The 11,728-nt window shown below is 49.9% G+C and overlaps 1 protein-coding gene across 1 annotated transcript in view; it reads left to right on the top strand.

Annotated features, from left to right (window-relative positions):
- Positions 1–4,607: 4,607 nt before the first annotated feature.
- PTP4A2 (protein tyrosine phosphatase 4A2) overlaps positions 4,608–11,728 on the top strand; it is a 30,754-nt gene continuing 23,633 nt past the window's right edge. The window contains exon 1 of the mRNA XM_073317565.1: positions 4,608–4,849. The gene's annotated coding sequence lies outside the window, so the exon portion shown is untranslated. The remainder of the gene's footprint in view (positions 4,850–11,728) is intronic.

Genomic DNA, 11,728 nt, shown 5'->3' with positions numbered 1-11,728 from the left:
TTTTACAGGAGCGTGAGTACTGGGTGTGGGGGAGGGGCGAGGGGGGGAGAATGACCGTTTTGGTTAGTTACAGCCATGCGGCCAGGATTGAAACTCTCATCCAGGTTTCTCTTCCTTGTTCTAGATGGAGTCCAGCCAGAAGTGGAGTCAGAGCTGTAAGAAGGGGCAGGGTCCTGCTGAGCCCAAGCTCTGAGTCATCTGTATCCGGTGTTCCACCCCTTCTACAAGGAAGCAGATCAGTGTGTCATTCATACCTTTCACTTCAGCTTCCCTGGAGCCACCTGGAGCCCAGCCAGATGAATCAGGCTACTCAACCTGTTCTCCCTTTTGTGTGCCTGTTGCTTACCTCTACGCATGCTCTGGGGCCTTCTCCCAATTCCCTTCTCCCTCCCTGCTCTCAGCTTGTCAGGATGAAGCTTGAGAACTATTTCCATTCCCAGAATACAGAATGCATTGTTTTTGTTGGGTATTTGTCTGACATTGGGAACTGACATCATAATAAATCACCAATGGCAGTAAGGTATGTAAATGCCCCAGGTCTGGCTCCACTCATCTCACTGGAGTAGCCTCCTGTGGAAGTCCAATGAGTTACACTAGAATAACGGAGATCAGGATTTGGGGCCTGATCCAAAGCCCAGTGGAGTCAGTTGGAGTCATTGATGTTAGTGGACTTTGGATCAGGCCTCAGTCCCCCGATCTTACCCCATTACTCCAGCCATCTAAGCTTTCTCTTTGAATCAGCACTTTGGTAAATGCCAAGGGAAGACGTGAGACTGTTTTGCTCTCCCAGAGCTATTGTTTCAGGCTGCCTATAGACTCAAGCTTGGTTACATTTGGGTCATGTCTTCAGGGTTCCCTTTGCAACCGTAAGGGCCAGACACTTTTTTTAAAAATGAAGACTAGGATTCAGGAGCACAATTGTGCATAAGAGGTGGATTTCCATGGCAAACTCCACAGCTGTGGGATACATGAGGGCCAGTGTTATGACCCTTTGTGCCACCCAAAATCATTTATCCCCTCTAATGTATCTCTACAGATATGTTCATGAACTGAGAGAAGCAGCGTGACAAGTCTGTTTGCCCTCTTTTCCAATGCTTGCCACCTCCCCTAATTACTAGCTGGTGACTTCTAGCACAATCAAACTTCTCTGCTCGGTGAACAACACAACCATGCTTTTCTCCAGGGTTTATGGTCATTTGTTTTTCCTTCTTCCTGGGACAAGTTCCTCAGAGCACTGAGCACGATGTTATCTTTGGTTTCTGTCTTGCAGTTGTTTTGTGTTGGCCAACATGCGGTTTCATGTTTTTATCACAACATATGGAACTGACAGTCTCTTCCTGACCTGCCCTACATGTCAGATGCAACTCTGACAGGTACAGATGCCTCTTAGAGCTAATTTAGAGCAGCAGGTAAAGATCAATATGAATCTGATTCAAAACAGGGTAGGCACTGCCTAGCCCGCCTGCCCTATGGAATCTCCTCTGAAATGGGATCTCAGAGAACATTATGTAGGACACCTGCTGTAAGATGGACCAGGAATGAGATAACTTGAATCAATACTGAAGGATGTAGTGTTCTAAACAGTTTAAAGTATTGGCACTAGGCCTTTAAGAATTGACTTAGTACGTAAACTGTCCATCAAGAACATAACTTCCTGTTATCTAGTAAGATCTGCCAAGATCCCTAATCACTGAACAGAATGGAATTAAATACACAACTCCTTGTATTGTAGGAAAGTGTGTGATCTCTGCTGCTTTTCACGAGATGCCAAAGCATGACTCTTAAGTGTGGCCACTTCCTGGGTGGAACGTGGCTGCCAGGTAACATTGCACAGTAGCATCACCCAACAGTTTAGGACAGGAAGTAAGGAAGAGCAGCATCTCCAATTGGAACTGCAAGGAGGATTGAGAGAGGCAGAATGTAATTACCTAAATTGGAATTTGGCCAGGAATTTGGACCCTGTGTTTTCTGAGCCAGAGGTCCTGAACTCTCCTGCAGGCAACCTGCAGTCCTGCGCAGTGAAAGTAAGTGGGTTAGTCGATAACTGTGGAACCATTTAAATTGCCTTGCTCCTGCCTGTGCTATTCGTGTGGGGTAGATAATAAACAAGGACTTTGTTCCCAGCGACTGTCATCCTGATGCCTTATTCCAGCACCACTAAACCAATATACTAAAATGCTTGCCCTTTGCCTGTTGTTCATAAGAGCCCAAATACGTCCCTAGAGCTGCCCATGAAATGCCACCTTGCTGGAGAGGCATAACTGTCTCTGAGCTATGAGGGACAAACAGGGGTGGCGCTCAGTCAGATGAGTTAGTGTGTGATGAATGTGATTTCATTATAGAGGAGAAGGGAGCTAGAGAACCAGAAATCTCTCTGCTGTACTCAGGTTGCAGAGGGTGGGTGGGGATTTCCTGGCCTCACTCAGTGCTTTTCCCAGGGGAGGATAGTCCCTCTCCTCCTACAAAGGCCCTTTCTCCTCTCTAAATAACCATACAACTTCTTACAAGAGCTTGATCTTTCCTGAAAATACCGTCTCCAAAAGAAAAGGAAAGGTTTCCACAGTATGCATCCGATGAAGTGAGCTGTAGCTCACGAAAGCTCATGCTCAAATAAATTGGTTAGTCTCTAAGGTGCCACAAGTACTCCTTTTCTTTTTGCGAATACAGACTAACACGGCTGTTACTCTGAAACGTCTCCAAAAGGGCTTTCTTCCTTGCATATTGCTCAAGTCAAACACTCGCTCCCTGTACCCTGAGTTCTTGTCCTGCTTCTTGTCCTCTCCCAACAGAACAGAATCCTTGGGCTGATGTTCCAGCTCTCTGTCACCACTGCCCACAGTATCATAGACGGACGGTTAGGGAGACCTGCTTCTGGCACCTGAACCTGAAATCATTCCCCTCTCATCCGTGGCCAGTGCCGATGGCAGAGTTTCAACAATGGCTGCTGAGTCATGACATTCTCTTCGCCCTGCTCGGTATCTTCCTTGGCATGGGCCGGGCTTATCATGTCATCCTCAGCTTTTACACTTCACCTGGGAAGGCCCCATTTTCTGCCTGTTAGTTTGTTCTCATGGGCAGGAATGCAGCAGTTCTCATCTGGCGAGTTACCTGCACTTGATGGTAAAGATTTCAAGGTTTGTGGCATCTGAGATGGAGCAATTCTTCCCAAGTGACCCACCTTTTATACTGATAACCCCACCTGCAGGGAATGTCTCACAACTGCATCCTTGGTCAGTGGCAACCTTCAACCTTGGCTACATTTTGGGGGTAAATTCCCACCCATCCTGCATCTTTTATTATTTTATATAGTGCCACAAGTATGCATGGCACTTTACAGGGGAATAGAAAGACAAAGTATCTGTCCCAAGGGACTACAAACTAAGGGATCAGCAGCTGGGGAGGCAGGACATCTGGATGCTATTCTACAGTGCCAATGACTTGATACATGGTCTCGGAGAAGTCACTTCCATCTTCTGTACAATGGGGTTCATATTTACCCGCCTTTGTGAAAAGCTTTGAGGTCTGTGGGTACAAAATGCTATGCAAGTGCGAAGTATTATCACTTGCACAAGAGAAATCTCATTGTGTATGCTGAGGGCTGCAGAATCAAGATTAAAAGATGCTTCCTGGAAATTTGTGATGCAACCAGCATTTACCTCTTGCTTTCTATGGGAAATAACATCTATGCAACACCCAGGACTCTTTGTTCACTGCCCCCGCTCTCAATGTCTGTTTATCATTACTGCAACAAATCCATGGCCAGCTAGGAACTTCCTGGCTGTCACTACAAATTTCCCAGCAAGCTGGTATTGAATTGGGTCCCTCCTGTTTCCAAAGCACAGCAGCCTAGCCCTGGAGTCTGGAGGGGAATCACCATTAGCAGTAGAGGGCTTTTGATACCTAGCTGGGCAGGTGCAGGTCCACCTGGCATACCACAGTCTTCATGGTGACCTGGCCCTGAGAAGCAAAGGGAAAGGAAGTGGTGGGGGGAGGGGCAGTGTGAGGAGCAGAGTAGGGCAAACCAAGATGGGGGGGGGTCCTATACCAGTGTGGGCCATACCACCACTCGTGTTGGGGTGGAATGGGGCATTCCAATTGTGATTGTGAAGTGGAAGGGGCCATCCTGACACTATCGATAGGGGGGAAGGGCACCTAGGCCAGGCCAATGAGATTGTGGGGGAAATGGGCCATTCCAATACTGATTTTATTTCTGGTGGGGGGGGGTCTGGACCAAACCAGTGCTGACTTGGCGTGGGCGGGGGGGAAGATGAGAGACGGTAATTGGCCGGGAACGGGTTATTCCAGTGCGGGATGGGTTATGCCCAGGCTACCTTTGGGAGGGACTATACCAATGCTGGTTTAAGGGGAGGGTAACCATACCATTGCCAGTTTGGGGGACATGAGCCGTACCAATGCTGATCGGGGGGGTAAGACCGGCCACATCCTGCCGTTTTGGGGGGGAAAGGCCCGTACCAACGCTGATGGGAAGTGACTGAGTAGGTCATCCCAATGCCGGGACTGGGGGGAGGACGGGCCGTACCAATGGCGGCTCTGGGGGGGGTGGACCATACCAATGCTGACGGGGGAGTGCGCGCGGACCAGGCCATCGCGCGGCGCGGCGCGCGGGGGGGTGTCTGGCCGAGGAGGAGCCGTTTCCCGCGGGGGAGCCGGCGGACGAGGCGGGCTCGCTCACGGTCTCCGCGGCGGCTCCAGCCGGCCGGGCTCGTTCGTCATTCCCCACCCCCTCCTCTGGCAGAGCGGCTGCCGCCGTCGCCGCGCCCCCTCCCTGCCCGGTGTGTGGGAGGCGCCGGGCCCGCTCGGACGGACACAGCCGCGCTCAATGCCCAGGGTGAGGAGCCGGGGTCGGGCCGCGGGGAGGGGGAGGCGGGGGGCGCCCCCAGGTGAGGCGGAGCTGGGGGGGGCTGCCCCGGGGGAGGCGGGGGGCGCCCCCAGGTGAGGCGGAGCTGGGGGGGGGCTGCCCCGGGGGAGGCGGGGGCGCTCCCAGGTGAGGAGGAGCCGGGGGGGCTGCCCCGGGGGAGGCGGGGGGCGCCCCCAGGTGAGGCGGAGCTGGGGGGGGCTGCCCCGGGGGAGGCGGGGGGCGCCCCCAGGTGAGGCGGAGCTGGGGGGGGGCTGCCCCGGGGGAGGCGGGGGCGCTCCCAGGTGAGGAGGAGCCGGGGGGGCTGCCCCGGGGGAGGGGGGCTGCCCCGGGGGAGGAGAAGCCGGGGGGGCTGCCCCGGGGGAGGAGAAGCCGGGGGGGCTGCCCCGGGGGAGGAGAAGCCGGGGGGGCTGCCCCGGGGGAGGGGGGCTGCCCCGGGGGAGGAGAAGCCGGGGGGGCTGCCCCGGGGGAGGGGGGCTGCCCCGGGGGAGGAGAAGCCGGGGGGGCTGCCCCGGGGGAGGGGGGCTGCCCCGGGGGAGGAGAAGCCGGGGGGGCTGCCCCGGGGGAGGGGGGCTGCCCCGGGGGAGGAGAAGCCGGGGGGGCTGCCCCGGGGGAGGGGGGGTGCCCCGGGGGAGGAGAAGCCGGGGGGGCTGCCCCGGGGGAGGGGGGGTGCCCCGGGGGAGGAGAAGCCGGGGGGGCTGCCCCGGGGGAGGGGGGGTGCCCCGGGGGAGGAGAAGCCGGGGGGGCTGCCCCGGGGGAGGGGGGGTGCCCCGGGGGAGGAGAAGCCGGGGGGGCTGCCCCGGGGGAGGGGGGGTGCCCCGGGGGAGGAGAAGCCGGGGGGGCTGCCCCGGGGGAGGGGGGGTGCCCCGGGGGAGGAGAAGCCGGGGGGGCTGCCCTGGGGGAGGGGGGGTGCCCCGGGGGAGGAGAAGCCGGGGGGGCTGCCCTGGGGGAGGGGGGGTGTCCTAGGGAAGCGGGGGGCGCCCCCAGGTGAGGAGGAGTGGGGGGGCTGCCCTGAGGGAGGCTGCTCCGGGGGAGGTGGAGCTGGGGGGGGCTGCCCCCAGGTGAGGCGGAGGTGGGTGGGGTGGAAGGGGGGGCTGCCTCGGAGCCTGAGGTATTGGGGGGCTGGTGTGATGAGGTGATGGGGGCTGCCTTGGGCTGAGGATTGGGGAGGTCCTTGGGGCCATGCTTAGCCTCCCGCTGTGGGGTGGAAGGAGCCGGGCCCAGGTGGGGGAGTGGGGGGGGGGTAAAGGAAGGGCTCTGAGCAGTTGCTGGGGGGGGCTGAGGTGCCTGGGGAGGGCGAGTTGGGGGGATGGGCCGGCGGGAGTAGGATGACGTGGGGGGCAGATGGCACAGGTGTGTCAGTGGGGATGCGCTGAGCCAGTGTGTGCTCGGGGAGGCTGAGGGTTGCACACCCCCCGTGGGCCCTGGAGGGAAGGGGAGGCTGGCTGGGGCAGAGTGGAGGCATGGTGGGGGGCGGGGGGCAGATGTGGGGATTGAGGTGCTGCGAGAAGTGGTTTGTGTCTGAGGTAGGGGGTGGGAGTTGCTGAGTTGTGCTGGTGACTCCTCCCGTGGCTCGTTAGCATGATTAGTCACAAGCTGCATTTTCTCTCCGGGCTTTTTCAGTTGGGGGTGGGAAGAAGGTTGTCTTCTTCCAAAGCTCCTGTGTACATGGAAAGTGAATTGTGAACCCCCTGAATGAACAGCACAGGTTCTGACTCACAACTGCAGTAGTAGTGTTTAAAAAAACAAAACAAAGAAACCCCAACCACGCCGTGACTCAAAGTATAGAAATGTTTGACTTTTATAAGCCCAATTGATGGAAAGAAATTATCCATTTGATAGATTGAGAGCTTGACAAGAGGAAGGAATATAAATACCTGTGAGAATGCTATGCTGAAATGAATGTCTATGAATGTGCATGTCTTTTAATGAGACATGGCTGTAGTTGCAAATCTTCTGTGTGTGTCTAACAGAAATAGAGGGTCAATTTCATAATTCTTAATTACCTCTAATTGTAAGTATCAGTTTTCAATTCAGAAAGTGGAATTTATGTTTTCTGTATCAGAACTGTGAACGTAATCTGTCTCTCAGTTCTTGCCTCTGTACTTTGCCCTGTTGTGGAATGCTGCATTGGTTAACTATTGTGAGGCCTCTGGGAGAGGACTTATTAAAGTACAATTCTGGAGACTCTCTTCTAGAGAGAACCGGTATTGTAGACTGTTCATATAAAGGCATTTTTTTAATTGGGTTAAAATGAGAGAGTCTGTAGATGAGCAGAATGATTCATTAGGTACTATAGTACTATTTAACATCAGATGATTTCTGCAAACTTTAGGGGTGGCACTTTTTGATTGCTTTTGAGGGGGAAGCATGTTGTCAGTTGTAAGCCATGCTAAACTAGTGAATCATCTTTCTTTGTTATCTATAAATGTATTGCCTATGATCAGATTAGTCTGGTACTTTATTCGCTTGTTAAAGAGTTGAAGAAAGTGCAGAATGTCTCCATGTAAATATTACTGTTTGAACACTGAAAATGCAGCACCTTAGGGCTTGGAGATTCAGGGTTAAAGTTCCTTTTTTTACACGTAGGAACATAGGAAGTGCCATGCTAGGTAAGACCAGAGATCTGTCTAGGCAAATACATCAGACAGTAGTCTAAGGGACTTCATAATAGACAATTTAAAATATTGTAACCATAGAGGAATTTTTTTCTTATCCCCATCAGTTAGTGGATGATTTAAGGTCTGAAGCATGACTTTTTATAAATATCCCAACTTTCATCTTTTTTAATATTCAACATCTAAGCCTATTTTTAAGCATACTAAGCTCTGGTGTCAGTATCATATCTTTTGACAATGAGCTCCATAGGATAATTGTGCTGGGTGTTTAAAAAAAAGTTTCCTTTTATCAGTATTAAATTTGTTACTCCCTCAGTTTCATTGGTGTGTCTCTGTGATTTATGAGAGCGTATATCAGTTGGAGTACTGGCTTTTTTGCTCTGATCATTGTTTTGTATACCTCTGTTATTTTCTCTTGTTTCCATCATTTCTACTCTAAACACCCATTCTTTTAGGTCTCACATACAGAAAATCTGGCACTGTCTTGCTCATCTCTTTGAATTTTAACAATTGCCTATTAAAAACTCATTTTTTATTTACTTATAAATTTCAGTGGAGATTGAACATGGCTCAGTAGTATGTGCACCCTGGGCCTTTAACTTTCCACTATACATTGTCAATTTTCCAGTAGAGACATGGTAAACTCATAGGCCTGGTGTATGCTAAAAAGTTAGGTCAACCCAGCTACGTCACTCAGGGATGTGGAAAATCCACACCCCTGAGCGATGTGGTTAAGCTGACCTAACCCATGGGAGTAGACAGGGGAGATGGATTACCTACGCCAACAGGAGATCCCCTCCTATCAGTGTAGATAGTGTCTATGCTGAAGTGCTACAACGGTGTTTCAAGTGTAGACAAACTAAAGTGAGATGAATGTGGTACAAGAAATTGAGTTTTTCTACTCTAACTTTATTTACTGAATAATATCTTTACCCTTTTTTGCTTTAATGCTGTGAAAACACCACTATGTTTGCTTCCGGTTTGATGGGTTAGTATTTCTGATTTGAGTTATTTGTCATTTTGAATCTTTAAAAAAAAATAAAATTGGCTTGTATTAATTTCCTGGTTTTCCACAATATGGCACTTGATGCAAAAAAATTTCACAATTTATTTTGGAATGGGCTGTTAAAATGGAATACAAATCTCACTTTGATATAAGAAGACTATGCAAAATGTCATAAGGTCATTTAAAATTTTTCTTTGCAATTTAAACACAGTTCTATATTTTGAACGTAGGAGCTTTTAAGCTCATCACGCTTCATTAGGTGGGCCCGTTGTTTGTTTTTTGATTATTTTGAAGTTTTCACTTTTAGAAGCCCAGATGGAGTTGCTTGGAAACTGTACTTAAACAATATTCAAATATGGCTCCTCTCTGAGCTGGTTTTAGACATGAGGATTGTTAAAAACATACACAAAATTAAAACAATATTTCCAGTTTCAGAGCTTCTTCGGCGTCTCAGCAAACAGAAACTTCTTTGGCATAAAGCACATACCCAGTAGCTTATCTTTGGAAATCCAAATGGAGTATCAGCTCATTTCCCTCTGTTGAACTGGGCACAGAGATGTTTTCTCTTTTTTGTGTTATAGTGCCTATGCTGTTGGTGTTATTAGTTGTTTGAGCTCACTCAGATTAGGGAAAGACAAGTGTTTTCTCCCATCTTCACTGAAGTTTTGATGAAAGATTAGTGCCAGATTGGAAAAAGAGTTGTCTTGTGAAAAACACCTGACTGCTTTTAGACAAGGAGGACTTGTGGCACCTTAGAGACTAACCAATTTATTTGCGCATAAGCTTTCGTGAGCTGCAGCTCACTGCTTTTATTCTCTCTTGCTAAATTGACTCCTTAGACTGAATATTTGATTTGTCTTTCTTATCAAACAGAAAATTGAGGTAAGCCTGCCTTGTTTTAGGGCAGAGAACAGAGTGAATTGGCTCAAGCAAAAGGAAAGGAATGAGTCATCACCAGAGCTTGTCAGCAAATTGGTAGGGAACTCACAGGGGTGGGTAGTGAGGAACTGTAGAATTTCTTGACTTCTCCCCTCTCCAGGCACATGTCATTACGAACAAGCTTCCTTTAGAGATTACATTTAAGAATTGTTTCCAAGAAACTATAGAACTGGCATTCTGTTCTCTATACAGTCACACAGCATATTTTAGAAAATAATTGTCATTGAATTGAGTTCTTGAAGCTTCAGTGTTGCATGTTGTCCATTGTGTTAAACTTGACTAGATTGGAGAACTCTTAGAATCCTGATAAAATCTTTTGCTTACAAAGCACCTTTTGAATCCATCAGAACCCTCAAGGCACTTCTGAATGTGCCTGTGTGGTATTAGGGAGACAAGGTAGGTGAGTTTCAGAGTAACAGCCGTGTTAGTCTGTATTCGCAAAAAGAAAAGGAGTACTTGTGGCACCTTAGAGACTAACCAATTTATTTGAGCATAAGCTCACTTCATCGGATGCATCCGATAAGGTAGGTGAGGTAATATTTTTTTATTGGACCAAGTTCTGTTTGTGAGAGAGACAAGCTTTCAAGCCAGACAGAGCTCTTCTTACTGGGACCGACATGGCTACAACGACACTGCATGCAAACTGTGCAGTATTAACATTTCTCACTTCCACCGCACATGAGGTAGAATGTAGCAGTCCTACATAGGAACAGGAAGTGAAGTGTAATGTAGTCAAGTTAAATTACAAGGGAAGTCTAGTTAGGCCACCATATATATGAGAATTGCAATTTTTCTAGGATACAAGTCTTGTAGCACTTTACCCCCCTACCCCCCCCAAATAAAACAAAATTCCATGTCACATATTGCAAGTATGTAGGTGTAAAACACAAGAATTAAGATTTTTATGAGAGGGAAGGAAAGAAAGCAAGTTCAGCAATTCATGACTTAAGTAATCTCATTAAAAGAATATCAAATATGGAATTCAACTAAGAACAAAATGAGTTAACATAAACTGGATTGCAAGGTGCCGTTCTCACAAATACTGAAGGTATCCTTTTAATATAAACTGCAAATTAGCAGGTTTTGCTTTGCATCCTGTGCACTAGGTTATTTTGAAAGGTGATCCAAGTAACCTTTCCTAAAGTATCTGTATCTTGCAATCTGTATCTTGGGAAGCTGCAGCTGTTGCAATCTGTTTAACTGCCTTGATGTAGCAAGGGAAACACGTGTAAATGTAGGTTTTGGATGGGGTGGTGAAGACAGGGAGCACATTATGATTGTTGTTACTTGCTTGTCAGAAGGACTGTTTTGCTGATCTTGTGCAGGGTAAATACAGAAGTACAAGGATTTTGCACAGTCGAATGACTTAATTTAGGTATCAATCCACAGTAAAGTAGGTAATCTCTAAGTATAAAATCAAACTTAAATGCCATTACTAAAATTCACACATTTAACATTGCCTTCTGTTTGTCAAGTCAGGAATCACATTTGACCGTTTTTGGTTCATCTAAAAAAAATAAGTGACTATTGTAGCATTTTTTAAAATAAAACTTTAGAGCAGGTGCGGGCAAACTTTTTGGCCTGAGGGCCGCATTGGGTTTCGGAAATTGTATGGAGGGCCGGTTAGGGGAGTGCTGTGCCTCCCCAAACAGCCAGGCGTGGCCCAGCCCCTGCCCCTTAACTGCCCCTCCCCCCTGCTTCTCACCCCCTGATGCTCCCCCCAGGACTCCTGCCCTATCCACACACCACAGCCTCCCCCACTCCCTGTCCCCTGACTGCCCCCCGCCACCCCATCCAACCCCCCCCTCCTTCCTGACTGCCCCCCGGGACCCCTGCACCCATTCAACCCCCCTGTTCCCCACCCTCTGACCACCCCGATCCCTATCCATACCTCTGACCACCAACCTAAACTCCCCTGCTCTCTATCCAACCCCCCGGCCCCTTACTGCGCTTCCTGGAGCACCGGTGACTGGCGGAGCTATAGCCGTGCCACCCGGCTGGAGCCAGCCACCCACCGCGCAGCACAGAGCACCGGGTGAGGCTGGGCTCTGCAGCTGCGCTGCCTCAGGAGCTCGCAGCCGCGCCACCCAGAGCATTGCACCGGCAGCAGAGTGAGCTGAGGCTGGGTGGAAGGGGGAACAGCAGGGGAGGGGCTGGGGGCTAGCCTCCCAGGCCAGGAGCTCAGGCCGGGCAGCAGGGTCCCACAGGCTGGATGTCGCCCGCGGGCCGTAGTTTGCCCACCTCTGCTTTAGAAGCTAATATAGGGATCTTTTTCCGTCTGTTTGTTTT

Source organism: Lepidochelys kempii, chromosome 19 (genome assembly GCF_965140265.1).
Source record: "Lepidochelys kempii isolate rLepKem1 chromosome 19, rLepKem1.hap2, whole genome shotgun sequence".
Classification (NCBI taxonomy): domain Eukaryota; kingdom Metazoa; phylum Chordata; order Testudines; family Cheloniidae; genus Lepidochelys; species Lepidochelys kempii.
The sequence above is the reverse complement of the archived record's forward strand: the minus strand, read 5'-3'. Positions and strand labels throughout refer to the sequence as shown.